The 25,131-nt window shown below is 40.5% G+C and overlaps 1 protein-coding gene and 1 long non-coding RNA gene across 2 annotated transcripts in view; one reads left to right on the top strand and one right to left on the bottom strand.

Annotated features, from left to right (window-relative positions):
- LOC113598499 (uncharacterized) overlaps positions 1-25,131 on the bottom strand; it is a 190,929-nt gene that overhangs the window by 96,485 nt on the left and 69,313 nt on the right. The window lies entirely within an intron of this gene.
- HTR1E (5-hydroxytryptamine receptor 1E) overlaps positions 12,779-25,131 on the top strand; it is an 86,142-nt gene continuing 73,789 nt past the window's right edge. The window contains exon 1 of the mRNA XM_015069516.3: positions 12,779-13,310. The gene's annotated coding sequence lies outside the window, so the exon portion shown is untranslated. The remainder of the gene's footprint in view (positions 13,311-25,131) is intronic.

Raw genomic sequence — 25,131 nt, 5'->3', positions numbered from 1 at the left:
CACCCCAAAAGAAAGAACAGGAAGAAATGACAGCCAGGGACTTAATAAATTCAGATACAAGCAAGATGCCTGAACCAGAATTTAGAATCATGATCATAACAATACTGCTGGGGTTGAAAACAGATTAGAATACCTTTCTGAGGAGACAAAAACTAGTCAGGATGAAATAAAAAATGCTATAACTGAGCTGCAATCTCGAATGGCTGCCACAGTGGCAAGGATGAATGAGGCAGAGGAGTGAATCACCAATATAGAAGACAAACTTATAGAGAACAATGAAGCAAAAAAAAGAGGGAGACTAAGGCAAAAAAGCACGATTTAAGAATTAGAGAAATCAGTGACTCATTAAAAAGTAACATGAGGATCCTGGGAAGATGGCGGCGTAGGAGGATGCTGGGCTCACTGCGCATCCTGCTGATCACTTAGATTCCACCTACACCTGCCTAAATAACCCAGAAAACTGCCAGAAGACTAGCAGAACGGAGTCTCTGGAGCCAAGCGCAGACGAGAGGCCCATGGAAGAGGGTAGGAAGGGCGGAGAGGCAGTGTGCGCTCCACGGACTGATGGAAGGGAGCCAGGGCAGAGGGGCGGCCCGCCAGCCAAGCAGAGCCCCCAAGTTTGGCTTGCAAAAGTGGAGAGGCCAGAAGGAGTGTGTTCCGACAGCAAGCGGGACTTGACATCTGGAAGGTTATAAGCTAACAGCTCTTCTGGGAGAATGGGAGGGCTGGAGGACAACGGGAGGGAGAGTTGTTGAGCCCTGATGACAGAGCTCAGCTTGGTGGGGAACAAAGGCGCTCGCCAGCACCATCTCCCTCGCCCATCCCCCAGCCAAAATACCAAAGGGAACCAGTTCCTGCCAGGGAACTTGCTTGTACCACACAAACACCCAAAGCTGTGCTTCTGCGGATCCATCCCTCCGGCAGGTCTGACTCCCTCCTGGTGCCACAGGGCCCCTCCTGAAGCAGACCACTGAAGGAAAAGTGAGCTGAGCCTGCCCCTCCCGACCCTGTGAACCTAGCCGATCCACCCCAGCTAATACGCCAGATCCCCAGCACCACAAGCCTGGCAGTGTGCAAGTAGCCCAGGCAGGCCACGCCACCCCACAGTGAATTCCGCCCCTAGGAGAGGGGAAGAGAAGGCACACACCAGTCTGACTGTGGCCACAGCCGTAGGCTGGGGGCAGATATCAGGTCTGACTGCGGCCCCGCCCACCAACGCAAGTTATTCAAGACAGCACAGGGTTAGGGTTAGGAGACAATCTCTTGCTACAGAGATCAAGGGACTAAGGAACAGCCAGGAGGAGCTAAAAAATTCTATCAATGAGCTGCAAAATATAATGGAGACAACTATGGCTCAGATTGAAGAGGCAGAGGAGAGAATAGGTGAACTAGAAGATAAAATTATGCAAAAAGAAGAAGCTGAGAAAAAGAGAGATAAAATAATCCAGGAGTATGAGGGGAAAATTAGAGAACTCAGTGATGCACTAAAGAGAAATAATATATGCATAATTGGTATTCCAGAGGAGGAAGAGAGAGGGAAAGGTGCTGAAAGTGTACTTGAAGAAATAATAGCTGAGAACTTCCCAGATCTGGGGAAGGAAAAAGGCACTGAAATCCAACAGGCACAGAGAACTCCCTTCAGATGTAACTTGACTCGATCTTCTGCACGACATATCATAGTGAAACTGGCAAAATACAAGGATCAAGAAAAAATTCTGAAAGCATCTAGAGATAAACGTGCTCTAACATATAAAGGGAGACTATAAGACTCCTGACCGATCTCTCTACTGAAACTTGGCAGGCCAGAAAGGAATGGCAGGAGATCTTCAATGTGATGAACAGAAAAAATATGCAGCTGAGAATCCTTTATCCAGCAAGTCTGTCATTTAGAATAGGAGAGATAAAGGTCTTCCCAAACAAACAAAAACTGAAGGAATTCGTCACCACTAAACCAGCCCTATAAGAGATCCTAAGGGGGATCCTGTGAGACAAAGTACCAGAGACATTGCTACAAGCATGAAACCTATGGACATCACAATGACTCTAAACCCATATCTTTCTAGAATAACACTGAATATAAATGGACTAAATGCGCCAACCAAAAGACATAGGGTATCAGAATGGATAAAAACACAAGACCCATCTATTTGCTGTCTACAAGAGACTCATTTTAGACCTGAGGACACCTTCAGATTGAGAGTGAGGGGATGGAGAACTATTTATCATGCCACTGGAAGTCAAAAGAAAGCTGGAGTAGCCATACTTATATCAGACAAACTAGACTTTAAATTAAAGGCTGTAACAAGAGATGAAGAAGGGCATTATATAATAATCACAGGGTCTATCCATCAGGAAGAGCTAACAATTATAAATGTCTATGCGCTGAATACAGGAGCCCCCAGATATATAAAACAATTACTCACAGACATAAGCAACCTTATTGATAAGAATGTGGTAATTGCAGGGGACTTTAACACTCCACTTACAGAAATGGATAGATCATCTAGACACACGGTCAATAAAGAAACAAGGGCCCTGAATGATACATTGGATCAGATGGACTTGACAGATATACTTAGAACTCTGCATCCCTAAGCAACAGAATATACTTTCTTCTTGAGTGCACATGGAACATTCTCCAAGACAGATCACATACTGGGTCACAAAACAGCCCTTCATAAGTATACAAGAATTGAAATCATACCATGCACACTTTCAGACCACAATGCTATGAAGCTTGAAATCAACCACAGGAAAAAGTCTGGAAAACCGCCAAAAGCATGGAGGTTAAAGAACACCCTACTAAAGAATGAATGGGTCAACCAGGCAATTAGAGAAGAAATTAAAAAATATATGGAAACAAATGAAAATGAAAATACAACAATCCAAATGCTTTGGGATGCAGTGAAGGCAGTCCTAAAAGGAAAATACATTGCAATCCAGGCCTACCTCAAGAAACAAGAAAAATTCCAAATACAAAATCTAACAGCACACCTAAAGGAAATAGAAGCAGAACAGCAAAGACAGCCTAAATCCAGCAGAAGAAGAGAAATAAAGATCAGAGCAGAAATAAGCAATATAGAATCTAACAAAACTGTAGAGCAGAACAACGAAACCAAGAGTTGGTTTTTTGAAAAAATAAACAAAATTGACAAACCTCTAGCCAGGCTTCTCAGAAAAGGCAGATGACCCAAATAGATAAAATCATGAATGAAAATGGAATTATTAAAACCAATCCCTCAGAGATACAAACAATTATCAGGGAATACTATGAAAAATTATATGCCAACAAACTGGACAACCTGGAAGAAATGGACAAATTCCTAAACACCCACATGCTTCCAAAACTCAATCAGGAGGAAATTGAAAGCTTGAACAGACCCATTACCAGCAAATAAATTGAATCAGTCATCAAAAATCTCCCAACAAATAAGAGTCCAGGACCAGATGGCTTCCCAGGGGAGTTCTACCAGACGTTTAAAGCAGAGATAATACCTCTCCTTCTCAAGATATTCCAAAAATAGAAAGGGAAGGAAAACTTCCAGACCCATTCTATGAAGCCAGTATTACTTTGATTCCTAAACCAGAGACCCAGTAAAAAAAGAGAACTACAGGCCAATGTCCCTGATGAATATGGATGCAAAAATTCTCAATAAGATACTAGCAAATAGAATTCAACAGCATATAAAAAGAATTATTCACCATGATCAAGTGGGATTCATTCCTGGGATTCAGGGCTGGTTGAACATTCACAAATCAATCAATGTGATACATCACATTGATAAAAGAGAAGAACCATATGATCCTGTCAATCGATGCAGAGAAGCCCTTTGACAAAATTCAGCAACCTTTCTTAATAAAAACCCTTGAGAAAGTCGAGATAGAAGGAACATACTTAAACATCATAAAAGCCATTTATGAAAAGCCCACAGCTAACATCATCCTCAATGGGGAAAAACTGAGAGCTTTTTCCCTGAGATCAGGAACACGACAGGGATGCCCACTCTCACCGCTGTTGTTTAACATAGTGTTGGAAGTTCTAGCATCAGCAATCAGATAACAAAAAGAAACCAAGGCATCGAAATTGGCCAAGATGAAGTCAAGCTTTCACTTTTTGCAGATGACATGGTATTATACATGGAAAATCCGATAGACTCCACCAAAAGTCTGCTAGAACTGATACATGAATTCAGCAAAGTTGCAGGATACAAAATCAATGTACAGAAATCAGTTGCATTTATACACTAACAATGAAGCAACAGAAAGACAAATAAAGAAACTGATCCCATTCACAATTGCACCAAGAAGCATAAAATGCTTAGGATTAAATCTAACCAAAGATGTAAAAGATCTGTATGCTGAAAACTATAGAAAGCTTATGAAGGAAATTGAAGAAGATATAAAGAAATGGAAAAACATTCCATGCTCATGGATTGGAAGAATAAATATTGTCAAAATGTCAATACTACCCAACGCTATCTACACATTCAATGCAATCCCAATCAAAATTGCACCAGCATTCTTCTCGAAACTAGAACAAGCAATCCTAAAATTCATATGGAACCACAAAAGGCCCCGAATAGCCAAAGTAATTTTGAAGAAGAAGACCAAAGCAGGAGGCATCACAATCCCAGACTTTAGCCTCTACTACAAAGCTGTAATCATCAAGACAGCATGGTATTGGCACAGAAACAGATACATAGACCAAGGGAATAGAATAGTAACCCCAGAACTAGACCCACAAATGTATGGCCAACTAATCTTTGACAAAGCAGGAAAGAATATCCAATGGAAAAAAGTCTCTTTACCAAATGGTGCTGGGAGAACTGGACAGCAACATGCAGAAGATTGAAACTAGACCACTTTCTTACACCATTCACAAAAATTAACTCAAAATGGATAAAGGACCTGAATGTGAGACAGGAAACCATCAAAACCCTAGACGAGAAAGCAGGTAAAGACCTCTCTGACCTCAGCCGTAGCAATTTCTTACTTGACACATCCCCCAAAGGCAAGGGAATTAAAAGCAAAAATGAACTATTGGGACCTTATGAAGATAAAAAGCTTCTGCACAGCAAAGGAAACAACCAACAAAACTAAAAGGCAACCAACGGAATGGGAAAAGATATTTGCAAATGACATATTGGACAAAGGGCTAGTATCCAAAATCTATAAAGAGCTCACCAAACTCCACACCTGAAAAACAAATAACCCAGTGAAGAAATGGGCAGAAAACATGAATAGACACTTCTCTAAAGAAGACATCCAGATGGCCAACAGGCACATGAAAAGATGCTCAACATCGCTCCTCATCAGGGAAATACAAATCAAAACCACACTCAGATATCACGTCACACCAGTCAGAGTGGCCAAAATGAACAAGTCAGGAGACTATAGATGCTGGAGAGGATGTGGAAAAATGGGAATTCCCAATTGTTGGTGGGAATGCAAACTGGTGCAGCCACCCTGGAAAACAGTGTGAAGGTTCCTCAAAAAATTAAAAATAGATCTACCCTATGACCCAGCAATAGCACTGCTAGGAATTTATCCAAGGGATACAGGAGTACTGATGCATAGGGGCACTTGTACCCCAATGTTTATAGCAGCACTCTCAAAAATAGCCAAATTATGGAAAGAGCCTAAATGTCCATCAACTGATGAATGGACAAAGAAACTGTGGTTTATATACACAATGGAGTACTACGTGGCAATGAGAAAGAATGAAATATGGCCCTTCATAGCAACATGGATGGAACTGGAGAGTGTTATGCTAAGTGAAATAAGCCATACAGAGAAAGACAGGTACCATATGGTTTCACTCTTATGTGGATCGTGAGAAGCTTAACAGAAACCCATGGGGGAGTGGAAGAAAAAAAAAAAAGAAGAGGTTAGAGTGGGAGAGAGCCAAAGCATAAGAGACTGTTAAAAACTGAGAACAAACTGAGGGTTGATGGGGGGTGGGAGGGAGGGGAGGGTGGGTGATGGGTATTGAGGAGGGCACCTTTTGGGATGAGCACTGGGTGTTGTATGGAAACCAATTTGACAATAAATTTCATATATTGAAAAAAAAAAAGTAACAACATCAGAATCATAGGGGACCCAGAAAAGGAAGAAAGAGAAAAAGGTAGAAGGTTTACGTGAGCAAATTATAGTGGAAAACTGTCCTAAACCAGAGAAAGACACAGACACAAAAATCCAAGAAGCACAGAGAACTCCCATTAGATTCAACAAAACCAACCATCAAGAAGACATATCATAGTCAAATTCACAAAATACTCAGGCAAGGAAAGAATCATGAAAGCAGCAAGGGAAAAAAAGTCCTTAACCTTTAAGGGAATACAGATCAGGTTTTCAGCAGACCCATCCACAGAAACTTGGCAAATCAAAAAGGAATGGCAGGACATATTCCATGTGCTGAATCAGAAAAATATGCAGCCAAGAATTCTTTATCCAGCAAGGCTGTCATTCAAAATAGAAGCAGACATAAAAAGTTTCCCAGACTAACAAAAATTAAAGGAGTTACTGACCACTAAACCAGCCCTGCAAGAAATTTTAAGGGGGACTCTCTGAGGGGAGAAAAGATGGGGAAAAAAAAAGACCAAAAGCAACAAAGACTAGAAAGGACCAGAGAACATCACCAGAAACTCCAACTCTATAGGCAACATAATAGCATAAATTCCTATCTTTCAGTACTCACTCTAAATGTCAAAGTACTAAATGCTTCAATCAAAGGACACAGGGTAACAGAATGGACAAGAAAACAAGATCCATCTATATGCTGTTTACAAAAGACCCACTTTAGACCTAAAGACACCTTCAGATTAAAAGCAATGGGATGGAGAACCATCTATCATGCTAATGATCACTAAAAGAAAGCCAGAGTAGCCATATTTATATCAGACAACCTAGACTTTAAAATAAAGACTGTAACAAGAGATGAAGAAGGGCATTATATCATAATTAAGGGGTCTATTCACAAAGAAGACTAACAATTGTAAACATTTATACTCCAAATGTGCAAGCATCCAAATATATAAATCAATTAATCACAAACATGATGAAACTCATTGATAATAATACCATAATAGTAGGGGACTTGAACACCCCACTTACAGCAAAGGATAAATCATCTAAACAGAAAATCAACAAGGAAACAATGGCTTTGAATGACACACTGGACCACATGGATTTAACAGATATATTCAGAACATTTCATCCTAAAGCAGAGGAATACACATTCTTCTCCAGTGCACATGGAATGTACTCCAGAATAGACCACACACTGGGACACAAATCAGCCCTCAGCAAGTACAAAAAGATCAAGATCATACCATGCATATTTTCAGACCACAACGCTATGAAATTTGAAATTAACCATAAGAAAAAATGTGGAAAGATAACAAATACTTGGAGACTAAAGAACATCCTACTAAAGAATGAATGGTTAACAAAGAAGTTAAAAAGGAAATTGAAAAGTACAGTGAAGCCAAGGAAAATGATAACACCACAGCCCCAAACCTCTGGACCACAGGAAAGGTGGTCATAAGAGGGAAGTATATAGCAATTCAGGCTTTCCTAAAGAAGGAAGAAAGGTCTCAGATACACAACCTAACCTTACACTTTAAAGAGATGGAAAAAGAACAGCATATAAAACCCAAAACCAGCAGAAGACAGGAAATAATAAAGATTAGAGCAGAAATCAATGCTATCGAAACCAAAAAAAGAGTAGAACAGATCAATGAAACCAGAAGCTGGTTCTTTGAAAGAATTAACAAAACTGATAAACTACTAGCCAGTTTGATCAAAAAGAAAAAGGAAAGGACCCAAATAAATAAAATCAATAATGAAAGAGGGGAGATCACAACCAACACAACAGAAATAAAAACAGTAATAAGACAATACTGTGAGCAATTATATGCCACTAAAATGGGCAATCTGGAAGAAATGGACAAATTCCTAGAAACATATATAAACTACCAAAACTGAAACAGGAAGAAATAGAAAATTTGAACAGACCCATAACCAGTAAAGAAATCGAATTAGTAATCAAAAATCTGCCAAAAAACAAGAGTTCAGGGCCAGATGGCTTTCCAGGGGAATTCTACCAAACATTTAAGGAAGAGTTAACACCTATTCTCTTGAAGCTGTTCCAAAAAATAGAAATGGAAAGAAAACTTCCAAACTCTTTCTATGAAGCCAGCATTACCTTGATTCCAAAACCAGACAAAGATCCCACTAAAAAGGAGAACTACAGACCAATTTCCCTGATGAACATGGATGCCAAATTCTCAACAAGATACTAGCCAACCGGATCCAACAATACATTAAAAAAATTATTCACCACAACCAAGTGGGTTTATACCTTGGATGCAGAGCTGGTTCAATATACAAAGAACAATCAATGTGACTCATCACATCAATAAAAGAAAGGACAAGAACCACATTATCCTCTCAACAGATGCAGAGAAAGCATTTGACAAAATACAGCATCCTTTCTTGATAAAAACCCTCAAGAAAGTAGGGATAGAAGGATCATACCTCAAGATCATAAAAGCCATATATGTAAGACCCACCGCTAATATCATCCTCAATGGGGAAAAACTGAGGGCTTTCCCCCGAGGTCAGGAACAAGACAGGGATGTCCACTCTCACCACTATATTGGAAGTCTTAGCCTCAGCAATGACACAACACAAAGAAATGAAAGGCATCCAAATCGGCCAAGAGGAGGTCAAACTTTCACTCTTCACAGATGACACGATACTGTATATGGAAAACCCAAAAGATTCCACCAAAAAACTGCTAGAACTGATCCATGAATTCAGCAAAGTCGCAGGATATAAAATCAACGCACAGAAACTGGTTGCACTCCTATACACCAATAATGAAGCAACAGAAAGAGAAATCAAGGAATCGATCCCATTTACAATTGCACCAAAAACCATAAAATACCTAGGAATAAATCTAACCTAACAGGTGAAAAATCTATACACCGAAACCTATAGAAAGCTTATGAAAGAAATTGAAGACACAAAAAAATGGAAAAAGATTCCATGCTCCTGGATAGGAAGAAAAAATATTGTTAAAATATTAAATTATTATTTATTATTTATTAATAATTTTTAATATTTTAAATAATTTTTTAATTTTTAATAATATTTATTACTTATCATTATTTAAAATATTAAATTAAAATATTAAAATACTACCCAAAGTAATCGACATAAACAATGTAATCCCTATCAAAATATCCCCAGATTCTTCACAGAGCTAGAACAAACAACCCTAAAATTTGCATGGAACCAGAAAAGACCCCAAATAGCCAAAGCAATCTTGAAAAAGAAAACAAGAGCTGGAAGCATCAAAATCCCAGACTTCAAGATGTACTACAAATCTGTAATCATCAGGACAATATGGTACTAGCAGAAGAACAGACACTCAGATCAATGGAAAAGAATACAGAACCCAGAAATGGACCCACAAACATATGGCCAACTGATCTTTGACAAAGCAGGAAATAGTATCTAATGGAATAAAGACAGTCTCTTCAGCAAGTGGTGCTGGGAAAACTGGACAGCGACATAGAGAAGAATGAACCTAGACCACTTTCTTACATCATACACAAAAATAAACCCAAAAATGGATGAAAGACCTAAATATAAAACAGGAAGGCATCAAAATTCTAGAGGAGAAAACAAGCAAAAACCTCTTTGACCTCAGCCACAGCAACTTCTTACTCAACACGTCTCTGGAGGCAAGGGAAACCAAAGCAAAAATGAACTAGTGGGACCTCATCAAAATAAAAACCTTCTGCACAGCAAAGGAAACAATCAGCAAAACTAAAAGGCAACCAACGGAATGGGAGAAGATATTTGCAAATGACATATCAGATAAAGGGTTAGTATCCAAAATCTATAAAGAACTTATCAAACTCAACACCCAAAAAACAAATAATCCAGTAAAGAAATGGACAAAAGACATAAATAGACACTTCCAAAGAAGACATTCAGATGGCCAACCGACACATGAAAAAATGCTCCACATCACTCATCATCAGGGAAATACAAATCAAAACCACAATGAGATACCACCTCACACCTGTCAGAGTGGCTAACATTAATGACTCAGGCAACAAGAGATGTTGGTGAGGATGCAGAGAAAGAGGATCTCTTTTGCATTGTTGGTGGGAATGCAAACTGGTGCAGCCACTCTGGAAAACAGCCACTCAAAAACATTTTTGAGGTTCCTCAAAAAATTAAAAACAGAGCTATCCTACAACCCAGCAATTGCACTACTACGTTTTATCCAAGGGATACAGGTATGCTGATTTGAAGGGGCACATGCACCCCAATGTTTACAGCAGCACTACCACAATAGCACTACACACACACACACACACACACACACACACACGTGTGTGCATGTATATACACAATGGACTATACACACACACACACGTGTGTGTGTGTGTGTGTGTGTGTGTGTATACACAATGGACTATTACTCTGCAATAAAAAAAGAATGAAATCTTGCCATTTGCAACTAAGTAGAGGGTATTATGCTAAGTGAAATTAGTCAGAGAAAGACAAATATCATATGACTTCACTCATATGAGGACTTTTAGATACAAAACAGATGAACATAAGGGACGGGAAGCAAAAAATATAAAAACAGGCAGGGTGACAAAATGTAAGAGACTCTTAAATATAAAGAACAAACAGAGTGCTGCTAGAAGGGTTGTGGGAGAGGGGATGGGCTAAATGGGTAAGGGGCTTAAGGAATCTACTCCTGAAATCATTTTTGCACCATGTGCTAACTTGGACGTAAATTATAAAAAATAAATAAATTCTAGAAAGTAAAAAAATAAAATAAAATAAAATAAAGTAAAGTAAAATAAAGAAACATTTTTGTTCTGCTTGTTTTTACATAACAGTTCTATCACCTAACACATTTCAAACTGATGACTTGGAAGTACTGTCTTTCTTTGGTAGGAAAACATCCTCCCATCCCATGTTCCTGTTTGGCTTTAGACCACTTAAGCCTTTTCTTTTAGTGTAATAGGATTAACAGAAGCTAATCACAGTTCAAGACTATAGTTTACCAACCTGCCTTTCTCTTGTTTAGTGAAATTCCCCTTCACACCATCACTCAGCCCCTGCTGATCCTGAGAGGCACTACAGAAGGCAGGAAGAAAGGAATGCATGCTTGCTTTCTGAATTGAAAAAGGATTTCATTTGTTTTAGAAAAGCCAAGCTACCAAAAATTAAATCAAACCAAATAAAGCCTTCTCAATTCAGCCATAAAGCCACACACTAGAAAGGCAAGTGTGAGGCAGGTATTTTGGGGAACTACATAGTTGTCTACAGAGGTTCCAAAGTCCTTTCAACTTCTATCAGGATGACTATAGATCATATAGTCTGCATAAAACTTGCCATTCCACAGCATTATCAACAATAGCCAAACTATAGAAAGACCCCAAGTGTCTGTTGACTGATGAATTAGAAGATGTAACATATATAATATATATAACTGGATATATATATATATATATATATATATAACATATAATGGAATATTACTCAGGCATCAAAAAGAATGAAATCTTGCTATTTGCCTTGACATGGATGGAGCTGGAGTATATATGCTAAGCAAAATAAGACAGAGAAAGACAAATACCATATTATTTTCACTCATATGTGGAATTTAGGAAACAAATCATATGAACATATGATAAAAGAAAAAAAGAGGGAAGCAAACCATAAAAGACTCTTAACAATAGAAAACAAACTGAGGGTTGATGGAGGGAGGTGGGTGGGGGATGGGCTAGATAGAGGATGAGTATTAAGGAGGATACTCGTTTTGATATGTAAGTGATGAATCACCAAATTCTACTCCTCAAACCAATATTACACTATATGTTAACTAACTAGAATTTAAATTAAAAATTGGAATAAAGAAACGAAATAAAAACATCTTTAAAAAAAAAGATTTTCTATTCCATTTTATAACTCCCAATCTCTCCTCTCCCATCTGCCAGGGTTGTAGTTAAAATAATCTGTTTTTTTTTTCTCCCAAAATATCAGGGAATCAATGTATATACAGCTTCAAGTTTTCAGAACCACTTAAGTTCCCTCTGGGGAAGTAGTAACCAAAGCCCTCAGTATGCTTCCTTCAGCAGTGCCAGGATTCTATAAAGTCCCTCCCAAGTTAACTCCTCTGGCCTGGCAGCAGGTGAATATCCCTGGAACACTGGGAAGAGCACAGAGACCTTTGCAGCCTGAAATATCAACTCCAACACCTGCTTTTCTCTTTTTCTCCTCTGTTTTCCCCACCTCTCTTCCCCTTTCCACTTTTCCCCACCCCCAATGCTCCCCTACTTCTTCCTCACCCTCCTCTTCCCACCCCTCTCCTTAAAGCACCCTGTGGATGTTGACTGTAATTTTCCCCCTGGGGAAAAAGGACTAATTCACTTCCAGAGGATTTGCCTGGAGGAGCCACAGACAGGCGAAGTCCAAACCTGTCAGCTACTGTATTCCCTCTCTCCCCAACCCAAGCTGGCCACAGAATAAGGGTATAGGGTCTGCCTTTCCTTGCACCACCTGGACCCTTCTCGCCTGGGCCTCCACCAACAAAGGGCTCAGGAGGGGAGACCCTGGTCCACACCGCCAACCCTGTAGGCCAGGTTTATAGCGTGGACAGCGCTGCCCTCTAGTGTTTGCAACCGGGAGCCCTGAGGGCGCCATCAGCTTCAGAATTTCTCTTTTACAGGCTAAGCAAGATCTGAAGCACCTCAGAGCTCCGACCTCCAAGTTCTCCTCCACCGCCACCGCCCTCATCGCACCCCGGCTCACCTTTTCATCCCACCCACCCCCTTCGCTGTTCAGTGGTGTCCTGCGCGCCTGCAAACCTGCCTGGTGATTTAGTAAACTGCTCCCCGCTCCTGTTCCTGTTCCTGCTCCTGCTCCTCCTCCTCCTCCACCTCCTCCTGCCAGCTCTCGCTCACGCCTCCTCTTCCAGTCGGGGCACCCAGACTTCGCAAAGCGCAGCGCCTGCCGCCTGCAGCGCCACGGGGCAGCCCAGCGCATCGCGCTCCCAGCTCCTTCTGGCCGCAGCCAGGGGGCACGGGCGCTGGCAAAGGACGCTCGAGGGCCCAACGCCCCTGGACTCAGCGTGCTCCAGAGCTGGGTGTTGAGAGAAGCTGTGCTTTCATAAAGCTCGGGAGAGAACGGAGCGCGTTCGGTGTGAGACTTGGGGAGCCAGCGGGACGCCCTAGGTCGCCCAGTACGACGCGACTGCACGCACCGTCCACAAGGTGAGGGGCGCACGCTTCCGGGGACGACCTGGGCCTCCCTGCTCACCCCCTCCCCAGGCCAGGGGCTCAAGCTCTGGTTGAGGGATTTTTGCCCCCTCTGAGGCGCGAAGGCGGCCGGATTGGGACAAGGGAGGGAGACTACAGGGGTCGCGTGGGCACTGTGCCTGCCCCCTGGACCTCTTAGTAAGGAACGCATTTCTAGGTTAGACAATCCCCAAACGTGTGAAGCTGCGTGTCGACATTGTGTATAATTGTGGTTGAAGAATTTTATCCTGCTGCCCTTGCCAAAAGACTTGAGGCGGCTTAAAGATGAAATGAATGTGGGAGGGGTGCTAGGAGGAAAAAACTTGAGTGGAAATCACGCGGAGATGGGTGTGCGGCGAGGACCGCTGGAGGACGAGGTGATTTCAAAGCCAACGCTGATTGAAAAACCTTTGATTGGAAAGGACCGTACGGTTGCTCCAGCCCTCAGAAAATAATGATGTGCTTAGCCTGATAAAGAAAATACCCAGATGGGGAGATGATGGGTTTGACTCATTTTCTTAAATTACAAAATAAACCTTGAAAGTGCAAGTTAAGACGTGAAGTTTAGTCTTTGGCTATTTCCAAACCCAATACTGCAAGGTGAGAGACTGGCCTCCTGCGTAATGAAAAGGAAAGGGAATCCAGGCTAAATGGAAGTGATTCCTGCTCCTATCACAGGATGATACATGATTTTGCCTTGTTAATACATATATACTTTTGCTTTTTTGTGCCTTTTTTTTTTAACCTGTATCCAGTTTTGTATAGGACCTTGTATTCAACTCCACCCTGCTTGTCCTTGAGTTACAAGGGTGAGGCAGAGGGTGTCAGCATCCCAGGATGATGCTTTCTAACCTTCCTCACTGTCCTTCCCTGCCTCCTGCACCAAATCTGAGTCCAGGAGGGAATAATAGATGGTCAAGTAAGTTGGGGGAGGGGTGTTTTTCCAAAATATGTCAGGGTTCTCCTACCACTCTTCTTTTACCCCAAGCTCCAGCAGTTTATGCTCCTGTTCTGAACTTGACATTACTAATACATTTTCCATGGTTACACATTTGGACATAATGTGCATGACCTTAGACACCCAGGGTGGACTTATGAATCTAGGGCTTCCCTGACTTAACCCTGTTTATGGAGCAGGAAGCAGGGGCCTGGATCTGGCTCTCCATGCAGCTTCTTTCATAGGGAGCATATTTGCAATACTTTCGAAATACAGATTTGAAATACAGAAAGGAAATTATGAGCCAGCCTTTCTGTACTTCTGGTGCACTTGTATTCCTACTGAATTAAATGAGATGACCCTGTCTTCAACAAATAAATGAGTGGAGGCGTTTGAGGCCCATTTAGCAAGTGCAGAAAATATGCCTGCCTGCCTTTCTCCTCCCTTCAGAACTTTAGCCCTTAGACCACAGAACTGTGAAAATGAAGCTAGCCTCCCAAGTGGGACTCAGTTCAATTTCTGTACCATGTTTAAAGCAAAGTGTGTTGCTTATTTCTGAAATTGCACAGCACCTCCACAACTAACTATTTTGCTGCCTTGAAGTGGGAGAAGTACTTCTGCCCAGATATTTCATCACTAGAGATCTATACAGAGAAACTCATTCAAATCCTGACTCATCATTGTTGATAGAACTTAACTATTATGTCATCATCATCTGATATGGGCTTTTGAAACCCAGGGATTTCTACAGATCTCTGTATAAATTGAGACTTGTAATGATAGAAGTGGAAAGGAGCTCAAAAAATAATGTAGCCAAAACTGTGGTTCTCAGAGTCTTGGTAAATGCATGCCTAAATATTCCTTTAGGTGGTAATTCTTCCTCTTATAAAGATTTCCAGGGATGAAGACTTCACAGATTACTTTTATATTAAAAAGTATTCAAATTGACTATTTATATCTACAAGCTGGCAAATTTAAAATTCTACAGGAATCAACATCACAAACAGTAAACTCAAGTTTTCATTTTCTCTTCTCCTGCCCATGGTAACTTGACTTGGGGCATATTCCTAGGCCAGGTGTTCCTGGGTATCTTCCTGGACACACCTTTCCCTTGGGCACATGATGACACATCAACCACAGCGTACCTTGATACTCACCCTGATGTCACCTTTGTTAGCCATTTTGGTATCTATTCAAAACATTTCCTCCCCATTTCTTCTTATTGATGCCTGGCCAGCATTAATTATGTAAACAAACTTCCTTTTCTTTTGAGATAAATAACCAAGTCAGGATTTCTCAGAGATAGTATTTAGGAAGAAACAAAATCTAGGACACACCACAAGCTCAGGTGATGCTGCAATATGTTCCCGTTCCTGTTTGATGAGGTTATTATTGGAGAGCAAAGTGAGGTTATCACCAACAGCATCTCATCCCCAACTAGCTGAAGCTCCTCTCTATCAACATATTACACCATCACCACCACCAAGATTCCAAGGCTTCAGATTGAAATCAGATCCCTTTACAGAAAACCTTAGGCCCTGACCTGATGGGTTATCTTCTCATTGCTCAAGCATCTGATTCCCTACACCTCACCTTTATACACATGTCATTTTTTCATGCCAGTGGTCCTTCTTGGAATTTTATTTCTATGTTAGCCTTTAAAAGTAAAAGATCTGAAGCTAATATTTTAATATGGGGAGGTTTTTCCTCCATTTCTGTAGGCTTATTTACATGAGAAAATAAGCTTGAGGCTGCTCAAGAAGTGAGTTTCCACAAAATAGGGATTTATTATTCATACCATATGTTATCAAGGCCATTTCAGGGTAGAGGTGAATCTGGGCATCTCATGCTATATGCTCCTTTCCCCTCCACCTCCCACATTTTTATATGTATGAAATTATATGAACATTAACTTCATGAAAACACTGAATATGCTCTATGGGCAAGGAGGGGGCAGATGAATGGACAAGGAAGGAGAAAAGGGAGAAGAAATGGGTGAACAAGGGAGAGAAAGGGGGCAATGGGGCAGCAACTCTTTAGAGTGGCTGACTACTCCCTTGTTTCCTCCTCCCTGAGTCGTTTTGTAGAACCAGTATTGTGGCCCCTAAAGCTTAGGGCCCAGGTGAGTGAATTTACCAAAGTCCATCCTCCTGGGAATAAAAGGACTTTCATCAATATTCTATCTACTTTTCATAATTTGGTGTCCCTTTTCAAATTTTTTGGATTAAAAAACTAAGAACCAGAATTTATAAAGATCAATTAATCAATTTGTTTTTCCTAAATCATAACGAATTGGTAAAATCCTTGAGAATTCTATTTCTAATACAGTTTGATTCTAATCTTGTTTTTCATTTTTAGTGTTCTCTCTCTCTTTCTTTTTCTCTTTCTCTTTTTTGTCTTGCCCACTGTGGATTAGCTGATTCACTATGGTCCTTATCCTAATAGATTTCAATGCTTTCATTTCATGATTTTATTCTCCTAAGACATGCCAAATGAAAAATAACATAGCCAGTGGAAAACTTGTAATAGGTTCATTGTTAGCACTCTCTCCTGTTGGTCAGTCCTCAACACATACAGCTGTAGGATTAGGAAGACAAAATCCTTTAGAAAAAGCTGTAAAACCCAATTCTTCTACATCTGGATCATTTAAAACTACAAGTTGTAAGAGGAATGAGCATCTCAAGATTCTAGTTATCGGTACAGACCAGATGGAAAGTCTTTATGAAATGTGGCATGAGAAGGAAAGCATTTTTATAGCAAGAATATAATATTTTGAAAAACAGCAACCAATAGAAGCAGCAGCATGCAATTCTAAAATTCTTAGATCCTTCTAATGACCCCGTCTACCTAAAGCACCCAAATAAAGTAAAACCAGACTCCAGGAAATGTCTTTCCTTAGCTGCAGCTGTTCTTTATCCCTTTATCAGATAATGGGCATGTGGTGATATTTCCAAGAGATTTTGGAGGAATGTGACTTCAACGTTAAAGTATGAGTTTTGTTGGGACAGCTTGCCCAAGGAAGTCACATTTGTGTCAAGATTGGTAATCTTGGGACTTGAAGACAAGCCAGAGTGTCTTTGGGGAGTAAACTTCACCAAATGGATAATGAGAGTTATAGGCAATACCTCTCAAAAAATGACTTCAGCTACAATACCCTAATAATGTTCAGAGGTATCATAGGTCCATTCATCTGCACTGGTGGGAGTGGGGAGGAGGAAGGAACCAAGATGATGAACGTCTGCGTCTGCTATGCTTCAGGAACTGTACCAAGAACTGCACATACATTCTTTTATTTAATCCTCAGAAAAGCACTGTAGGGTAAGTGTTATCAGCCCCATAATTATCAGCTTCACATTCTTTCATTAAAAACCTGTATTTGCCATCCAACCACCTGACCTGCTGTCCTTTTCAGGGAGCTTCAAAAAATCCAGACAGAGCGAAGTGAACATACACAAGGAGAATACCTAGAGAGAAGGTCTGAGAAGTATGCTGGTAATTGAGGGGATCCTATGAATTTGGACTTTACCCTATAGGCCTGGGGGAATTATTATAGGATTTTTAAAAGTATTTATTAATAATAATGTTCATACAGAGATGTATACAAATCCTAGTTGTTAAGCTCAGCAACTTTTCTCAAACTGAACATACCCATGTTACTAACCACCACCAAGATAAGAAATGGCACATCACCACACAAATAACCTTCCCAACCCCACCCAGACATCACGTCAACCTCCCTAAATGCAACTCCCTGCATTCCAACATCATAGATTATTCTGAGCTTTCTATCTGTGTAAAGTGTAGGGAATGGTATCTTTTATGATTTGGTTCAGTGTTATATTCATGAGATTCATTCATACTAGTAACTTGTTCACTTGTTGCTGTTGTTATATGCCATTGTGTTGTATGAATGTGCCACAATTTAATTATCCATTCTACCACTGATGGGCGTTTGGGTTGTTTCCAGGTTTTTGCTTTGATAATGCTTCATTATGGTATTTTAAGCTGTTGACCAAAATAATTAGTTTGGTGTTATAGAGAAGCCATTCTCACTGCACTACAGAGTGAAAGAGAATAAGTGTGGAGGAGGCAGTTGCCCTGAGAGCCCAAGCCAAGGTAGTAGCAGTAGACAAGGAGAGAGGGAAACAAGAACACAATTAATTAGGGCTACAGTGGAAGAAGGAAATGATAATGTACAAATAATAAACAGACATAGAGAGTGAAGGAAAGTATGGAATGCAAGACAACTCTCAGCTTCCTAAACTTGATGAATAATGTTTCCTTTCACCAAGACTGAGAACACAGGAGAATGAACAAAAACATATTTGTTGGATCTCAGAAGATTAAAAGAATTGCCCAAGATGACTCCAAATCTGTGCTTCTGCCACAAAGCACTTTGTTTCTCCCCTGGCTCCCACCAAGCCCCTTCCTCCTGCAAAATCACCCCTCACACCCCAAATGGTAATAGTCACCTAAAAAGAAACATGAACTACTTCATGTTTCCTGAACTGTTGACCTATGAATCATTTGCTTTTCCCTTCAATTTTGTCTCACAATTACCAAAAGAGAAGGAGATGATAATGAATCAGCTAAAACTTTGTTTTACTGCAAGACAGAATTCTTCTCAAGAGAGTAGAAATAAATGAAATAGACTGCAGATGGCCTAGTCTTGCTCTGGTTCATTCAGGAGGGCAGATGTAGTTAACAAAATGTGCAGAGAGGCTGATTCCAGCACTTCATGGAGGAGTTGTCCAACACTATCTGACTCACAGTTAAGACTACCTGTGAAGTATGCACTCTGCATCACTGGGAAGTGCAGCATGTTTGGGGACATGTCACAGGTTGGGTTCTCAGTGCTCTAAGAGAAACACAGTCTAAGATGGGTTTTATTGTGCAGTATGTTGATTAGGGAATGCCCTTGTCTTGAGAGCCACAATGGAGGAAATGAAGGAAACAGGATTGGACTGAGGGAGAAACTGAGCTGCAGAACAACAGCCTCAGCCAACCCTGTGGGGAATCTGAGCTAAAAGGATCCATCATAGTTGCCCCAAACTAGGTGAAAAGGGTCCGGCTTTCCAACCCCTTCCTCCATCAGGCACTGAGTGGGAGCTACCCCGAAAAGAGCACCATTTTGGGAGAGGCAGCTCTCAATGGCCAAGGACATCCCCGAAGGGGCTGATGGCTGAAGGCTGTCCAGACCCAATCTTAGCAGCTGGCTACAAGCTCTTTCTTGAAGGAGGGATCTGGGCAGTATGCCTATGTGTCCTTCTCAGGATATTTTTTATTTGGACTTTGACTACAGAGGATTAAGCTAGATAACCTTGCAGGCCTTCCAGCTCTGACATCTGCATATACTTATTTCATTAGATTTTCCAGGTTCCTGGCAGCATTGGGATTTGCATTTACTTATTTCATATACCCAGGTTTGTAAGCCACTGAAGAGTTTACAAACTTGTAAATATTTTTCCATTTCACCTTTAGTCCCTCCTCCCTCCCATTTCAGCACATAAATATATCACTTGAATAGCTGAACGTGGATGGAAAGCAAGAATTCCTATAAACATATGTGGTCCCTTGATGCAGAACTTCTCGTGAGAAGGTAGAGAGAGTAAACTGCCAACTGTCTTGGGAAGGAATTTTTAAATCATCATAAGGGGACTGTGTGTGTGTGTGTGTGTGTGTGTGTGTGTGTGTGTTTAATGCTTGAACTTGAAATACACTTTGCCATAACTGCTCCTTTTATGATTCGACCTGCATGACAGCTGAAATATAACAGAAAAACTGCTCACGAAAAACCTCTCCTTGATATCTCTGCCTGTTCAATTAAGTAACGTAGTATCCCACAAAGAGATTTTATGCTGTACACTTTTGACAAGGGCTGACTGAAACTTGGCAGCTTGAAGAGCCTCTCAGAACAAATTCTACCAGGGAAACCCCTGCAGTCACATCCGACACAGCAGTTCCTGAGCTGGAGATGCTGCCTCTGACCTCATGCTGCATTCTACCTTTGCCTTCAATTCTGGGGCTGCTGCTCCCAGCTATACCACAACTGTATTTAGCGAACTGCTACCAAGAACCACTCCACACAATTTCTATGGCCCAGAAAGGACAGAATTACACTCTGTTTTCTACATCCATCCCAGCTCCATTCCTTGGTGCTAGTTTGGTTTTCTTTCAGAAATAATTTTTGTGTCTACCAAAGCATAATCTTTTTAAATTTTTTTAATGTTTATTTATTTTTGAGAGAAAGACAGTACATGAGTGGGAGAGGGGCAGAGAGTGAGGGAGACACAGAATCCAAAGCAGGCTCCAGGCTTTGAGCTGTCAACACAGAGCCCAATGCAGGGCTCGAGCTAACAAACAGTGAGATCACGACCTGAACCAAAGTCAGATGCTTAACCGACTGGGCCACCCAGGTGCCCCAAAAGCATAATCTTTTAAGAAAACATCACTAGTTTTTTGGCCTTCATTGTATTGATTTTCCGTAGTGTTATTATTCTGATTCTCCAGTTTGCTTTTGTTGATTGTAATCTGAATTCTCTCCCCTTTGTCCTTATCACCTAAAGTAATTTATTTGATTCCTCTGTGCTTCATTGTCCCATCTCTAAAATGTGAATCACAACTCCTGCCTTATAGACCAATTGTAAGGAGTAAAGAAAACTTAGTACAACTTAGGCCATGAAGAAATGGTATTATTACAATTATTGTCATTATTATTCTTATGGGGGTGTTGTACAAATAATCCTGACCTAAAATGAGGTGAAGAATGTGGTCCTGGCTTTGGAGAAAATAAAGAGAAATGGGTCCAGGCCAAGTTCCACTGCCCTGAACCCTGTTGGCAAGAATCTTTCTCTTTTAATTACCACCATTGCCTCTGATCAGATATATCCTCAAACCCCAGAGAATGCCTTTCCCTGCTACTTTCTCCAACCACTGAATCTCTACACCCTGAATCCACTCACACATCCTTTCTTTATACACACAGGACACGAGACTGAGCCCAGTATGTGACTCTGGAGTTTCATTTGCAATTTCTCTGCACCTGGAAAGTGCACACTCTATAGTGATGCCTCTCAAACCATAGTGTGCAGGAGAAGCACTGGGAAAGCATGTTAAACCTCATGCTCCTGGTCCCCACCTGCAAAGCTACTAATCAGCAGGGGAGGGGGGTGAAGCCAAGGATTTAAATTTCTCGCAAAATCCCAGGTAATGCCGATGCTGCTTATCTGGCAAACCACACTCTAGGTAGCGCAGATCTATGGGAGTCAGCATGACATACAAAACTAAATGTTTTTGTTAAAGCTAACGAAACAGGAAAATATGTCAGGGAACTTACTCTTAAAGAACTACAGCCCTGATGAGAGATAAGTAATCTTTAAGCAATAAAATGTGTTGCTGTCATGCTGGAAGTATTTTATTACCAGAGAACTCTTTATGGGGAAGGCAAACTGCCTTTAAAAATGAGCAAGAATATCACATCAATGAGACAATGGCCATCTCAAAGGGTACTAAAAATTTACAAAATTCAATATACAGTAAAACGTTGGATTGAGAGTAACTTGTTCTACTAGTGTTCCTCAAGACATTTCCTCAACACTAGTGTTCCTCAAACATTTCTAATAAATTTTAACTTGATAAATGAGCAATATCTTGCAACTTGAGTAGTACATGAGGCCAAATGTCACATAATCACAACTGAGCCAATGATTCTTGAAATTTGCTTTGATATATGAGTGCTTTGGATTACAAGCATGTTTCTGAAACTAATTATTCTTGCAAACCAAAGTTTTACTGTATACTTATGATTTTTTAAAAACTGGCAAACTAGCAAACTAGAAATAGAAGAAATAAATTTCTTAGTAAACTGGAAATAAAAAGGAACAGTTTTTCACATTAAGAACATCTTTCTCAGGGTGCCTGGGTGGCACAGTTGGTTAGGCAGCTGACTTTAGCTCAGGTCATGATCTCACGGATCATAGGTTTGAGCCCCATGTCTGGCTCTGTGCTGACAGCTCAGAGCCTGGAACCCACTTCAGATTCTGTGTCTCCCTCTCTCTCTGCCCCTCCACCACTAGTGTTCTGTCTTTCTCTGTCTCTCAAAAATGAATAAAGACGTTTAAAAAAAATTTTTTTAAAAGAACATCTTTCTCGGGGCACCTGGGTGGCTCAGTCAGTTAAGCATCCAGCTCAGGTCATGATCTCGCAGTTCCTAGGATCGAGCACCACGTCAGGCTCTGTGCTGGCAGTGTGGAGCCTGCTTAGAATTCTCTGTTTCTCCCTCTCTCTGCCCCTCCCTCACCCACACTCTCTCTCAAAATAAATAAATTAATTTAAAAAAAAAGAATATCTTTCTCAAACAATAGACAACATCATGCTTATTGGTAAAACCCTATAAAGACAAGGATGCCTAACAGCAGCAGTATTTAACAGTCATCTGAATGATCTAATCAATGTGATAGAAAGAAGGAAAAGAAAAAAATAGAGAAAGTGATATAAATTTGTAAGTACTGGTCATGCAGTAACTATATTATTACTTACAGATGATGTGATTATCTACTAGGAAAACACAAGTGAATAAATGAAAATGCCATTAAAAAGTATGCAGACAATAAGATGTCTAGCTACAAACTATACAAAAGCCAATAGTTTGCCTGATTAGCAACAATATAATTGTAGACATTTCTACTAAGCTTGCAAATCACTGGGGAGAAAACAGGCCTGAGAAGTGTAAAAAGATTCTGTCAGAGTCCAGGAAGAATGAGAATTAAACGCTCACCTCATCTGAGGAAGATGGAGGACGAGGACCCTGGAGAAAAAGACTCCACATTCCAAAACCAATCCCTATGAACTCTGTAATATTTATCCCTCCACAATTTCTGACAACACAATGTGGCATTGTAATTAACTCTCTCCTGTATTACTGTAAATGTACAAGAATAGTATACTTATTTAAGTAGCTTACACCTTAAAACTTTATTACATAGTACAAATTTTAATTTGAACTCTGTCCTACTCAAGGAAATTTTTGTCACCTGCATGAGAATTTGGCATTTAGTAATCCATAAATCTCTCTTGCCATTATTGTCCAGCATAATTTAAGTAAACATTCAGGGAAGGAGAACGGTTTCCTTTTTCATTACATTTTCATTTGATCATTCTGTCCCTCTGAACCTAATTAAATTCCTTACACAGATGTTTTTTAAAAATCAAGTATTAAATATGACATTTAATTAGTAATTAGCAATTTTGCAAATTACTAAGATGCACTCATATTGGCTAGCATATTTTATTTCAAAGATTCTAAAATGGCAAAGCAATGTCATCTCCTGACCCTTTCTGTGACATGATAAAGCCTGGTTCTGTGGGCAGCTGTGGCCTTAATTTATGCCCAAGGCATTGGAGGACCAAAATGTACTCACCCTAGGTTTTGGTCACTTACATATAAATGTAGCACCTTACAAAAAGGGATGAAAAATGACTTTAGAGGAAACAAAAGTCTCAAAGCTCAGAAGATTTGATTAGTTTTTCAGCCTGGTAGAGCGACAATGGCCCTGTGATTCAGATGGAGCAATTTTCTCCAGCACATCCATGGCAATTTATGCCTTCGTACCAAAAAGGTGGCCAACTGGGTCCCATTGACTTTTGCAGAATCTCTCACTTTGCCTTGAGTGTACTAAGTGCCTCTTTCGCAGGCATATATAATATTGGTATGCATTTAATTAATAACTGATGATTCTATAATATTGTTATTACGATTGTTATGCATTACTATTATATTAAAATATATAGTATTTATAGCATATGGTTTGTCTGTTTAAATAAAAGATGAGTATGAATGTAGGGGTAAGAAGGGATGGAGTAGAGATTTAGGGTCAGAAGGCCTAAGTGAATGTCCCAGCTTCCTGGCTGTGTGAGCTATAGGGTCTGTCATCACTATAATAGGACAATAATACCTGCCCTGCCTCCCTAGCCTCCTTTTAGGGAAGTGACTCAAATCAAAGTGTGGTGTTGGAATTCATCCTTTACATCATCATTGTGTTAAGTCAACTGCATCTTGTCTCACTCCTAGGGAGCAAATCAGCACAGGGCTCAAGCTCTGGTGTCCAATGAGCCAGGTTCAAATACTACCTCTGCCACTTGGTGACCACTTGCTTTGGGGAAAATTACCTCTCTAAACCTTAATTTCCTCCTTTGTCAGGCTGTGGGAATTTAAGATATGTATTAATCATCTGTTGCTGCATAACAAATTACCCCCAAACCTAATGGCTTAAGACAACAGACTAATTTTCTCACAGTTTATGTGGGTTGGGAATCTGGGCATGGCTTAGCTGGGTCCAGTGGCTCAGGTTTCTCTCAAAGCTGCAATCAAAGTGTCAAATAGGACTGCAAACCTCTCAAGACTCAACTGGGGGAGGATATGCTTCCAAACTCACTAATGTAGCTGTTGACAAGCCCAGATCCTGGCTGGCTGTGACCCATTGTCAGGTGTACCTCTATACAGGGCTATTATTAACAGAGCTTGCTTCTCCCAGATGTTGCAGCTTGCTTGCCCCAGAGCAAGGGCTGAGAGCAAGAGATTCCAAAACAGAAGGCACAGCCTCTTTGTCACTTTGTCAGAAGTGACATCCCATCACTTTTGCTGTATTCCATTCATTAGAGACAAGTCTCTAGTGCCAACATGTACTCAAGGGGGGAGCAGGGGAGTGGCAGAAATACCAGGAGGAACAGATCATCGAGGGCCACCTTAAAGCTGCCTACCACAATATAATATACTGAAAGCCGTTTGATAAGGACTCAATTCAGTATCAACTGCCACAACTACCTCAGTACTGTTCTTAGACTGAAATTAGATAATCTATG

This window comes from Acinonyx jubatus, chromosome B2, assembly GCF_027475565.1.
Source record: "Acinonyx jubatus isolate Ajub_Pintada_27869175 chromosome B2, VMU_Ajub_asm_v1.0, whole genome shotgun sequence".
NCBI classification, from domain to species: domain Eukaryota; kingdom Metazoa; phylum Chordata; class Mammalia; order Carnivora; family Felidae; genus Acinonyx; species Acinonyx jubatus.
This window is presented reverse-complemented; position numbering and strand designations above follow the sequence as displayed.